The following is a 12,549-nucleotide window of genomic DNA, read 5'->3' as shown; positions in this document are numbered from 1 at the left end:
CATGTTGTCTTATCACACTATTAGATATGGCCATCAAGCGATTGCGTATAAAGGATTGATTGTCATAACTTTGTGTTTTTTTTAAAGTTCTACGGACCAATGTAAAAAAAGTAACATATTTGAGACTATACAAAATGCTTTGTTTCGTGTAAAATCAGGTTTGTTGAATATTGCTTTCTATTGGTGCCCCCCGCTAGATGTCAGTAAACGTAGTGGTTGTAGCAGAGCCGTTTATTGAGAGAGTTTGGCCATACATTGGTTTGAATAGGCGAGCATCTCGGGGCCAACCACAGGCCTCGAAACAGCCCCTAGCGGTGGTCGTGAGCTCTAGATTTGTGACATGACTAATTTAAGCCGTTTTAGAGTCACTAGAGTGATAAGGTTTAACTCTCGGTGACTGAAAACTTTGTTCACGTGAGGTTTAATCACGCCAATATTCAAGTGTGGAATAAACGAACGTGCGCTCTAAGCCAGGGCCCACTTGCTAGAAACAGCGTCTCAGCTGAGACGGGGAAAGAAAGCACTGCCAAAGCCAGAGCACGAGCCGAGCGGGACTCAGCGTCTCAAGACGCTCGCGCGCCCCACCTTTTGCTTTGTTTTCTTTCAGCCAGTCTCAGGACGCTGTTCTAGCAAGCCGACGAGAGCGAACAAACATCAGCAGTGCAGAGAAAGGCATGGGCACGAGCGCGTGGCGTCGGAAAGTGCCTCCTATGTACGAGTTCTCCTACAAACAAAGGCGTTTCGCTGAGCTAGGCTCACACGCGCGCCTGTACCTTTGTCTTCCTGCCGACATTTGTGAGATGGAGTAGAGGCTGAGATTGGAACGCTTCTATTTCACGCTTTAAATGTCGTTCGCAACATTTCGACGTCGCGGTCTCCTGATTGGTTGACGCAGTGTCACAAATTTAGTTTACGCTCTAAGCGTGGGGGGAATATTCGGCGCTGGCGGCGGCCTTTGCTCCGCCTATTGGCCAAACTCTCCCAATATACGGCTCTGTGGTTGTAGATCAAAGTATAACATAAAAGCAACTCCACCCTCACAGCAAGCAGAACGGGTTTTGGATATAAATACAACCGCTTTACCAACTTGCAGGTGAGTATAATCTGCTTGTCCATTCCGAGGGAAACAATCTTGTAAAAGTAACACCAAAACTGTTCACATATTTAATAGTGTATATGAACTCAACATAATACTCTAACCTGACGAAATTACAATTTCGTTGCCTATACAGCACGCAGCTAATTTTATATGTGTTCTATTTCAAATCATTCAATTTGTCGATAAATGAAAGTTGGCGTGAACTGCCTCCGCCCTACATTTAATCTCGGAAGATGTTTGACCTTTAACAAAAATTGTGGTGTCATTATTACACAAAACCAGAGTGTTGAACCAAAATGTTTTTCGTTCCGGTTTTCGTTCTGGACCATGGAAAACAGTTCAAACCCGGTTCAGCTGCAGCGTGCAAAAATAAAGTTCGAACGGTTCGAACCGGTTCATACTCATATTTTTAAATGCAATTGACGACAGCAGAAGATAAACTATGGACATTTTATAAAAGTGCTACATATCAAATGCAAAAACTCACATTCGTGTGTAGAACAACCGAGCTGGTGCTGGAGCACCTCGGGACGTAGGGCAAAGCGCAGTTTAATGTCAGGCAGCTGATCGAACAAGCCGGAAGTCGCCATGCTTATCCGGGGAAAGACGGCACCTCTGAGTCGTTAGAATGAACTTCAGCGCAGAAAAGGCTCACTCCACGCTGACAGGGGTTGCAGGCCCTCCCAGGGGTACTTGCGCCAATGCGTGGGGTTCTGGATGGCGTTCCCTTCTCTCCTCCCAAAACGGCAACACGTTAGCGTCCCTTGAAAGCCGCGGCTCTTTGTCTAGCAATGCTCAAATGAGCTGTGTGCGCCTTGATGTTTGTGTTTCTAAAGAGAAAACGTTTTGGTTCTTGTTTCTACTACTAGAGATCGAAGCTGTTTCGCTGTTTTTGGTGGCTCTAACTGTTCATTGAATCTCAACCCCCCCTTCCCGGTGCTAGATTTTAATTTCGAAGAGATTATTAAATCCGCTGAGTTATTTTAAAAGCAGATTGAATGCGCCACAGTATAGCAAATTGTGCAGGTTGTAAAATATCCATCGGCCTTTGTATTGCTTTCTTATCCGATCAGTTGTGCAATGAAATCCAGGATTTTAAAGTAAATTGCACAGCACTCTACAAAATGAAAACAAGAAACACCAAATCGAGCTCCGACTGAACGCCGAAACAAACAAGGACAAAGAGAGGTATAGAAAACACTAGGCGTGTTGTATATACCTCTTTTTGTCCTTGCTTTCTTTTTTTTCAGTTTAGTCCGAGATGAGAAACTAACCAGCCCACCTCACCTTTTTGCCACCAAACAGGCTCATTAATTGGTAACTTTCGCTGACGTACAAATCGGGTATGTTCTAGTGAAAAATTTTCTTTGATGAGCCATTTCCGGTCCCAAAGAAACGGTTGGGACGAATGTGGGCATTTGTTTAAGAAATACAGAAGACCAGAAATCCCGGAGAATTTATAGTTACTGTGCTCATTTCGTTTGAGTTCTCGAGACGAACTTTATAAATTAGGAAGACGACCGTTATGTGAAAACCTGTTCATGAAATGTTACAGAGCTTTCCGCTACCTATTTTTCTCACTTTTTGACTTCCCATATGAACGAAACACCGCAAAACAATATTTATCAGGTTTCCCCAGGAACGGAAAAATAATTGTTTTGGTCCGGTTCCACTCCAATTTCCGCGAAAATAATTGTTTGTTTTCATATTTCGGTTGACTATTTTGGTTACTATGTTTTTCGCCACGCCTTTCTCACGCAACCTGACTTCGCGTATGAACCGAAAACCGCATGCAAAAACATATCAGTTTCGCTCCGGAGCAAAAAAAATTGTTTCGTTCCGGTTCAGCTCCGGTTGACGCGAAAATAACGGTCCTTCCCGGCTTTCGGTTCACAGTTCGGGTTCGGTTCAATACCCTGCAGGAAAGAAACTTATTCTCTGCTGCACATTGTTCTAAATTATTGACAATTAACAAAACCAGAGCAGGCCCCGAACACTTCCTTGGGGGATTGTATTCGGAATTCTACTTGTTTATGAATTATAGTTATTTCTGCCAACAAACTATGTCCAATTATGCGGATACCATCCAAAAACTTTCAGTGCGAGTCCACAAAATCCTTAGTGAACTATCCTTTTAGTAGTGTATTATGGTCAACTATATTTAAGTCTTCAGAAACAAAAAATCGATAAAAACATCTCATATAAGCTCTTTATTTTCGAAATAATTATAAATAACTTCATTTGTCCTTGGCAGTGCTGATTTGGTTGAGCGCCGTTTCCAAAAAGCCATTATGAAAATCGGAGAGTACAAAATATTTTTCTAGATAACAGAAAAGTTTGCTGTACATTATGCATTCGAGATATTTAGTATATATCTAACAGGGACATTTGTCTTTAATATTTCAACACGCTTTATCACCAGTCTTGACCGTGAGCACACGTTTTGAAACCTGTGGGGGCCGCGAGGTTTTACCACGTTATTTAAAGCGAGGTCACGGAACGAGACAACGAACGACGTGCCTATCTATCATGGCATCTTGAGAGCATTCTCCTTTCGAGCTCTTTGAGGCGCGTGCGTGTACTGCCTCGAGCCATCCGTTTTATTTTGTTGAGAAAGATAGATCTGTGGGTGCTCAGCACCCTACACCTGCATTAATTTTAGAGTAAACACCAGCAAAAGGTGAAGTGTTTAATATGTAGCTTTATATTGGACTAAATATTTTAATACAATACTTGATTGCTTTAATCCTGAAACCGTTAACATTGCGACTCTTGCAATTTTTTTTTACAATTTTTAGACACCGCGAAGTTTTGTGCTTAACCCGTCGATTTTAAAAAGGTAGATTCAGTGAAATGCCATTTAATGTAGCCACGATGACCAAGTTTACTTTCTACCACCTCACTGTCCTTTGCAGTATTAAATTTATAATGATTACAACTATCCGAAACAAAACAACCGGAAAAAATCTCCAAATACATTTTCTCGAAATTGATATGCCACGTATGTTGATTAATTACTGTATTATTAGTTCCCTGTCACAGGCTCGTCCGGGGTTGGTAAGAAAAGGGTCGGGAGACAGAGAGTTATACCCCTGTCAGACGGCAGCTAAAATGGCATTTACGCCAAATGGCATTCAGTGTAAATGTCATTTAGGCACTGCCACACGGCAACTCGAATGGCATTCAACCGAAATGCCATTTCAGGTAAACTGAGTTCGCAAAGCGTACTCTCGTCGGCAGCGCTCGGCACATGTGACGGGATTTTTTTTTAAAAAGAAGGCATTAATTGCGGAAACAATTTTTACTTCGTTTTAATTACGAAAACAATTAGTTCAACGCATATTTTGCACACACTTTACGTTCCTAAATGTTTAGCCTACTCACGGCTCCAGCGATCTAGTAGGCCTAATGGCTCTGAACCCTGCGCTGAACCGCTGTAACTGTCGTGAGCTCGCCTCGGTCGGCTGTTGGTTTGTTGGTTCCATTTCCAGTTACGCTCAACATTTGCGCGTTTTTACGATGTCGGAAGGAGCGCCTGCCGGCAAGAAAACGCCACCTGTTAATTATACCACCCGGCACAGCTACGTGAGACGAGCACCTCGAATGCCTTCGGTAGCAGAAGCGGAACGGCGGGTTCTGCACCGGCATTCGGGCGTTTTTAGAAGCCCTCGGTTTTCAAGACAGATGTCGCAGTCCATCACAACACCGAAACCTCGAGGAACATGTTTGGGTAAGATATAACTTTGACGGTGGGCGTAACCAACGTGAGCACGCAAAAACACGACGCGTAAGACAATTAGCGGAGCGGACGGCCGCCTAGTGTTTGTTTTGCGTGTGTGGGTCGTCGCAGCACTGCGTACCTTGAACGAGTTCATTGCACGACCGGCTTGGTCGTGGTTCATACTATTATAGCTGTCTGCGCCTAGCAGCGCTTTAAATTTCGCGTTTGTTGCGCAGGCAACAGCTCCCGAGGTTGGCTGACATGCCTTGTCAAATGTACTACCGCCGTGTAGAGATTCTGGGAAGAATGCAACACGTCAAAAAGAGGTTATTTTTCTTTTTTAAGTAGTACAAATCTTGTAAATTGTGGTCTGTTGTTCTAATAAACGTAGTGTAGGTATTCGCCACCGTGACCTTTTACCGGCTTTTACATTCCCATTGACGTGCTCCAAAATGAAATAAAAAGAAATGCTGCATAAAGTCAGTCTCTGATTGTGTCTATTTCTAGCTTTCTTTGATGTTGGAGAATCCCATTCTGTTTCAAAGCTAAATAAGCTACGTATGTTTACATGATACAGTAGGTGCACATTTTTATTCCAAAACATCCCAAAAATCGTTTGATAAGGTATTGCACATATACATTGAATACAGTTGCTGCACAGTTGCTACTTAAGATATCTACATGTTCCAGAAAACATCTGCTGCTGGGGGTCACCATAGAAGTTTAGTCGCTCCTGGTACAGGGGCCACGCTTCAATCTTTGTGGGTCGAGCTCTTCGAGATGTCTCAGCCGCCCCATGATGACAACGTTAGGCTCATCCTTCTTTGCCATATGCTCTCGTCGTTGCCACGAAGCTGTCGTTGCTCAAAAAAGTGTGGTTGCGTGCCTCGGAGTTTGAATTTCTTCATTCTTGTCGTTGCCCAAATCTTTATTCAGGCAGCCGACTTGGCCGTGCAGAAAAGAGGAGTTAGACAAGAGGCACATGGTTTACGACGAGTCCCCGGAATGACAAACGGTTCGGTAAAACCAGCTTGACTCGCCTTGGCTTGACTTCTGCTGACTCGCCGATGTTGCCAGATGCACACACACAACACTCACGACGCAAGATTCCGTTTCATTTTAAGTGCAAGATCCAGGCTTTCAATGCCGCTACCAAGCATGCACGATCATGTAGTGGTAGCATCGTTCAGGGCAACATGCTCATGCTCATAGCTTCAGCTTCACTCACGCATGAAGTAAATGAAACCATGGCCCCTGTGTCCACTCTAATTCTCCAAGTCAGCAGTAGGCTGAAATTTATCCATCACTATAAGAAGTTGGGAGTGATGCTGAGAAGTCTGGGAGTGTTGTCGTATGTACGGAATTGACCGATCGACGTGCACAAGATGATGTCCTGGATTGGGCAAGGTTCGAGCATGTTGGATGGTATCAGGAACACGTGGTTACACAGGATCCATGGGGACACGGCGGTCCCATTGACTTTGGCCATATGTGCCTGGGGCGCCACTGCTTCCCGAGTGCTCGCCAGTGCCAACCTCTGGAACATGGTCACGACACTGCCTCAGCATCCCAACATTGAGATACTGGAACTGGTAGCAGTGGTCTAGGAGAGCCAGAGGAATCACTGTAGTTGGATAGAAACATTGCAACAGATGCATCAGTCCTCTAGGCATAAAATATCTTACACCTTAGTCATATTATTCTTAAAATTGGAGATTCAATGGAGATGCAGAGCAGTTAAAATTTCACCACACAGCTAGCTTGGAACATCTCTTTGAAACTTCACAGAATGGCAAACATTCTATAGCTTCTAAACACAGTATTTACAGTGCTAGAAGCTGGCACTCTTGTCTCGTATCTAGAAACAGTTATTCAGTCATTTTCACCTCATCAAGGATGCACAATTGGGAAGATGATCAATCCAGTTGTTTTATTCACATTAAAGCGAATTAACGAATAACTTTAGAATGCTGACAGGAGGCATATCAGTTAGTTTTGAGTGACATTCAGTAAAAGGAAGACAAGTGAATTTTTTTTCTTTTTAATTTTGTGAGTTTGAAACAAGATAGCCTGCATTTTCTAAGAGCTAAAAAAAACATGTAGAGATATTATTTCTACTAATTCAAACTTCTTTTATTTTATTATTTATTTATTTTTTTGCAAAAAGGGTACTTACTATTTTTATTGTGCTTTGGTAGCCGCTGGTGCTGGAACTTGATGTCCCAGGTGGCATTCCTACAGCGCTTCTCTATGACCTGAGGGAGTCCTGGGGCAGTTCGGTTATCCCGTGTGTGTTTAACCGTTCAGCGGTCGCGGCGGCGCTCAAGATCTTCGGCCAGTCGCGTCGGAGGGGTGCGATCACTTGGCAGTGGTTTGCCCCACGACGAGCAAGTTGGCGATGGTTCTGTCCTCCGCAGGAGGGTATGGCTTTGCAGCGCCGACTCACTTTGTCACTGGGGTGGTTAGGTGCACGCAAGTCACCTGGCCAACCAAGCACTCTATGTAACACAGACACACATTCACATCGCCGGCATCAGCCAAACGCCTGCTTGAAGACGCGGTACGTTAGTAGGTACGGTAGCCTGTCTTCAAACCGAAGCTCGCGGAATGCTTCTACGACGAAGATGGTGGACGGCCTTCTCAACAGGGGAGACGCTCGAACCAAGATCAATTCATACCGCCGTGATAGTGACGGCGGAAGCGCAATACGGCATCCAGGATCCCTCGCAGACGTAGAAGTGAGCACGGCAGCCGAAGATCGAGCGTGAGGGACAACCAGAGCAAGCAAGCACTATCGAAATTAACGAAAGAACTGTGCGAGCAAGCTGTCAGCTGTAGTGGCGGAGCGCGGGAGGCCCGGCTTACGGATCGGCTTATGATGACGTTAGGTTGACTAATGGATTTCGCCCCACGCTTCGCTTTATTTTTTCGTCAGAAACTAGTGAGCGCAACTTTCTATCCCAGTTTTTTGTTATATTTTCTTGTCCCAGCAGACAAAACACACAAAAACAAGTGTTTTGCCGTGTTAAAATTGTTTATTGACGAAAACGTGTTCTATGTGCACGAGACGAATTTGCGATCGTAATCGTAATAGACATCACTTAAATGTCATTTTAGTTGTCGTCTGGCAGGTCCCATCCTGAATGTCATTTGAAAACCTGAATGTCATTTGGCGTAAATGCCATTTTAGCTGCCGTCTGACAGGGGTATTAGAAAAAAAAACAGGGCATATATTTTCACACACAAAAGAAATATCAGTATGGAAGGAAAAAAATGTACTAAGACTACAAGTAAAGGCACAATAAAGAAATAAGCAGTTCGAACTACGGGGCTATCGTACTAGAGATTCACCGGCATATGTCGTGACGAGGCTCGGTTCCTGGCTTCTGTAGCCGCTCAGTCCAGGGACGGTGTTGAGGTGGCGTGGATGCTCATACCTCCGCTGTTCCCTTTACACCGCGCGTAGCGGCGGGTTCTGGTTCGGGTCGTTGATACCGGGACACAGCCGGTCAGATCCTTCAAGCAGCTGCCGAACGTCGCGGCTCGTGCTCTTCACGCACCTTTTTTGCACCCGTCACTTCGTCCTTCACGTTCTTCCTTCCACAAAACCATGACATTCCCAAAATATTAATATATAGCCTGTCTGTTATCTTCCTTTTTAACAATCACTGTTAGAACTAAATTTAACACGTCTATAAAAATTAATCAATTTATTTCGAGAATTTATGTCACCAGAGTTTTTTGTTTTGAAGAAATGCTGAAACAGCTATAATTTTTGTTTTTTTCAACCAGAAACTCTTGAGTTCCGTACGGCTTACAAATCGTTTTACATTGTTTGGCTGTCTTAAATATAAAACTCTGGTCATAAAGATTTTGATATATCTCTTGAAATGTTTCATATGTAGAATTAAAATATGTTTAAAAAAATACGGTTATATTAAACTGCACCTAAAACGTTACGAAAATTTCTGGCGTAGTGTCTGTCATATCTTGAACTTTGGTAGTAATCGTCGATTGGTATCTCTTAGGTGTCTGAGGTTTATTTATCAACATAGATATTGGTAAATGCTGACAGATATCAGTGCCGAGAGGATTAGCATTGACCGAGGATTGATCGTGATTGCTAGTAAAAAAATCTATAAATGCAGATATTGGACATGGGATCCTTGTTAATCATGTTCCAATAATTTTTTGAAAAAAAAATTGGAATCGATCACTGAACTAAAAACTTGTTTATAATTTGTGTTTTAAAAAAAAATTGTTAAAAGTTTCATTAAGAAAAAAAGTATACTTGCTTTCTGTTATGCAACTTCGAAGTCATCATCAAAGCCAATCAAATTAGCCACTCTTCCAGATTTTGGATGACAAAGTACAGCAAAAATATAGTTACCACAGCAAAAAGGTAAGAAATCTAAAACTCAGCTATGACCTGTGTGAATTCTGTTACTAGTTCACATTCGTAATTATTTTGTCGAAGTAATTACTCGCCGCACGCCACCACCCTTTTTTATTAATACCAAGGGAGTAGTGCTGATATCTCGGCAAATCGAAACATTGAAAATTCATCAGAATAATATGTTTACCAAAACAAAATAACCGAGAATACGACGTTTTCTAAAAATAACCTGATGCAAGAGTTGAGAATGAAGGGGACCCATACCGCTCACTAGCCTTTCTAAAATATTTAACCTTTGAGTTTTCGACCATAGATTGAGCGGTTCATATGCATCTTTGAGGTCTGTAAACGTTAATAAAAACAATTTCCAGTAACATTTACAATAGAGTTGAAATATCAATAAATTAGAGTTGCATTTCCACGCTTCCTTTTGTAACTCATTGAATTTACAGTTACTACAAATGTAACTAAGTTACATTGGTGTTAATTGGAATCTCACGGGATTACGAACGCGCTGCTCAGTTCCAAAACATGTATATGTTCGGACCCTTTCTAACTGTCCCACTATTAAAACAAGGTTTCAGACAGGTAGGATAGAGCTCAGGGCTAAAAATAGATGAATTGCGAATGAACATTTAACGCAATTTACTACAATACATTGATAGGTGCAATAAACCCTCACCAAACTCACTCGTTCAATGAGAATCCATAGAAATAACAAACTAACGAAGACATATTACGAGGAAAAGAAGTTCCAACAATAACTTTTCACTGTAATATTTACTTAGGCAGCAAAATAAATTAACCAGAAACAAGTTTACATCCTGAAAAAGCATAAGAAATAAAAGTTCCTAAAGACTAAAAGTTTTGAAGAGGCATGTTACGCTATGAGAACAAGACTTGATCAAAAGTCTGGTCGGAGAAGCTTGCTCTGTACTTGGACATTACAAGGCAACCAATATTGAGCTTTCGTTTAACCGCTGCACTGCTTGGTTGACTGGTGTTGTGCTTGACAAATACCACCCTAAGAAGTAACAGGTCAAGCATTTTCAAAAATGAAGCTGAGTTACAGTCGTATGTTACACGGAATTATAACTAAGGTACTTTTACAAATTGCATAAAAATGTGACAAGAAAAGGTTACGTTCATAATTATTTCAGTGTAACTTGACAATATTTAATTACAAATAGTATCACTAATTACAGGAACTCAAATACTTGTCATAATAACTGCGCTGCTCTGGTACCTTGCAAACTGTATATCACAGGCTTCTAGTTCTCTCCTGTATGTTACATGAATTGAGCAGATTTTCTACACTTTTCACCTTGTTCAAGCTCTGTAAAATATGCATTGATGCGATTGAAGTACAAGATCAACAAATGCCCATATCAAGCTTGCTCTAGACACCAATCGTGTTGAATGTTAAAAACCAATAGCTACATAGTCACGTCGCATGACGCGCGCATCATTTCAACGTGCGCCGGGAGACGCATAAGCGTCAGGGATGCAGCATACAGAGTGGGTATAGAAGGCACTATTCTTGGTGATCAAAAGCTTGTAGGACATGAAGCAAACGGTCGTCCTGCAGTACGAATGATTCCCTGATTCAAACCTTGCAATCTATCACATTAATATCACAACAAAAATGCACACAAGCATGATGCCATGCTATCACTACTCTTAGATGAATGCGAAAAACGCAGGTTAGCTGTTTTGTGCAAAAATCGTGTTTCTCAGATTCTTCTACACAACATTAAAACGGTTTTGCTTGTCTCAACTAAAAACAAAAACAATTTGAGAGTTTATGATTACAATGCAATCAAATGCTAACGTGCAAGCGAGCTGGACAAGAATGACGATTTATGTTTTATGTTTATCCTTTCTCCCTCTTGTTCCCCTTCTGCAGGGATTATTTCCGTCGTTAATTTGAGAGTTTCTCTGGCAAGTATTAGAACGGTTCACCGAAGGGCCGATTACTAGTATTATCGAATGAAATGTTGGACTCGTAACCTAAGCCGCAGTCACAAAAACCTCTTACGCACCAAACAGGCGTAATTTACTTATCTCTTTATAAATATTTACAAAATACAATTTTTACTGTTGAGGTGAAGTAGCCACATCCATCGCAATGTTCCTTGATGCGAAGACAAAACAAAGCAGCCAACATAATAGAGGAGTAAATAACCTATTTATATGGACTATACACGCAATAAAGCGTTGCCATGAACACAGAGAAACGTGCGCATTGGGTCGAAGTGTTGGAACTAACGTGTTACGAGTAACGACGTTACTGGTAACGCGTTAGTGGTTTTACTAACCTACTAATGTTCTCGTTAGAATCCCAAAAGAGGAACGAGTAAAGCAATGTCGTTTTTGTTTTACGGTATTTCTATAAAATTACGTTACCCACTACTCGTTACTTTTGATTAAAAATGGCTGCATGACTGTTTTAAACAAAACAATTCGTATTCTGTACACTTCCTGAAAGGGGCGAAGAAAGCCCAACAAAGCTATGCATAAGCGGCGTCATTTCAAACTCTTTCTGAGGACACTTTTAACGTTCCCGCGACCAAAAGGCGCGATATTATCGCTGCGCAGAACCGCTAAGCGTGCTCGGTGCAATCTTTGTATAAAAGCTGCTAGGATCACTGTCGCGATACCCTAAGCAGCCGTTACGATGGAAATAGACATCCGTTCAGAAGGCAACAGTCTGCCGCCGCTCGAAGGATTTAGCCTCAGCGTCCCTAGCTACTCTAGCTGGTCACATCCTTCTCTTCAAAACAAATAAATTCACGCGTTCTGGTAGCAACAGAAAGGATAAACTCCAAGTTTGGAAGCGTTGACGTGCCCACGCTTTGAACAAAAACAAGTGTTTCAGCGGTGGCCAAGTGTTGACGTCTCGTTAATAGGAAATGCGACGTTGGTTTGCGAAGGAATAATATAACGTTTATTTTTCCAAACTAACTTTGATTACATAAAGAGATTCATTTTGCGTCCGTTGCGTGGCGTGCATTTAGTCGTTCTTTTCAGAGTGGTCTCTTCTTCCCAGGCATGGTGCTACGGGCAAGGTTCAGTTCTCTGTATCGCGCTCGCGAAGCCTCACGTGTTCGAGGATACGCATTACACCTCCTGCCAACAGTGAATCGTTTATTAACCTGATCAATGCAATGTAAATTCCTTTTTTAGTATTTTTGGGGTTATTGAAATTTTGAAATTTTAATATTGTATGTTGTTTTGAATTGTTTATTTATATAGTCGTGTCCTTGCTTGTGCTGTTTGTGTGACTTTCCAACGTTTAAAGGGAATTTTTACTCCACTGCACGGCTTTAATGC

General features: G+C 42.1%; 1 protein-coding gene across 1 annotated transcript in view; it reads left to right on the top strand.

The window, feature by feature from the left end:
• The window catches only part of LOC8042348 (glutamate receptor ionotropic, kainate 2), a 132,004-nt gene that overhangs the window by 80,393 nt on the left and 39,062 nt on the right, over positions 1-12,549 (top strand). The gene's annotated exons all lie outside the window — the stretch shown is intronic.

The sequence above is a fragment of the Ixodes scapularis genome, unplaced genomic scaffold (genome assembly GCF_016920785.2).
Source record: "Ixodes scapularis isolate PalLabHiFi unplaced genomic scaffold, ASM1692078v2 PGA_scaffold2__306_contigs__length_199485367, whole genome shotgun sequence".
In the NCBI taxonomy this organism is placed as follows: domain Eukaryota; kingdom Metazoa; phylum Arthropoda; class Arachnida; order Ixodida; family Ixodidae; genus Ixodes; species Ixodes scapularis.
Note: the sequence above shows the minus strand (reverse complement) of the source record. Positions and strands in the feature narration are given on the sequence as shown.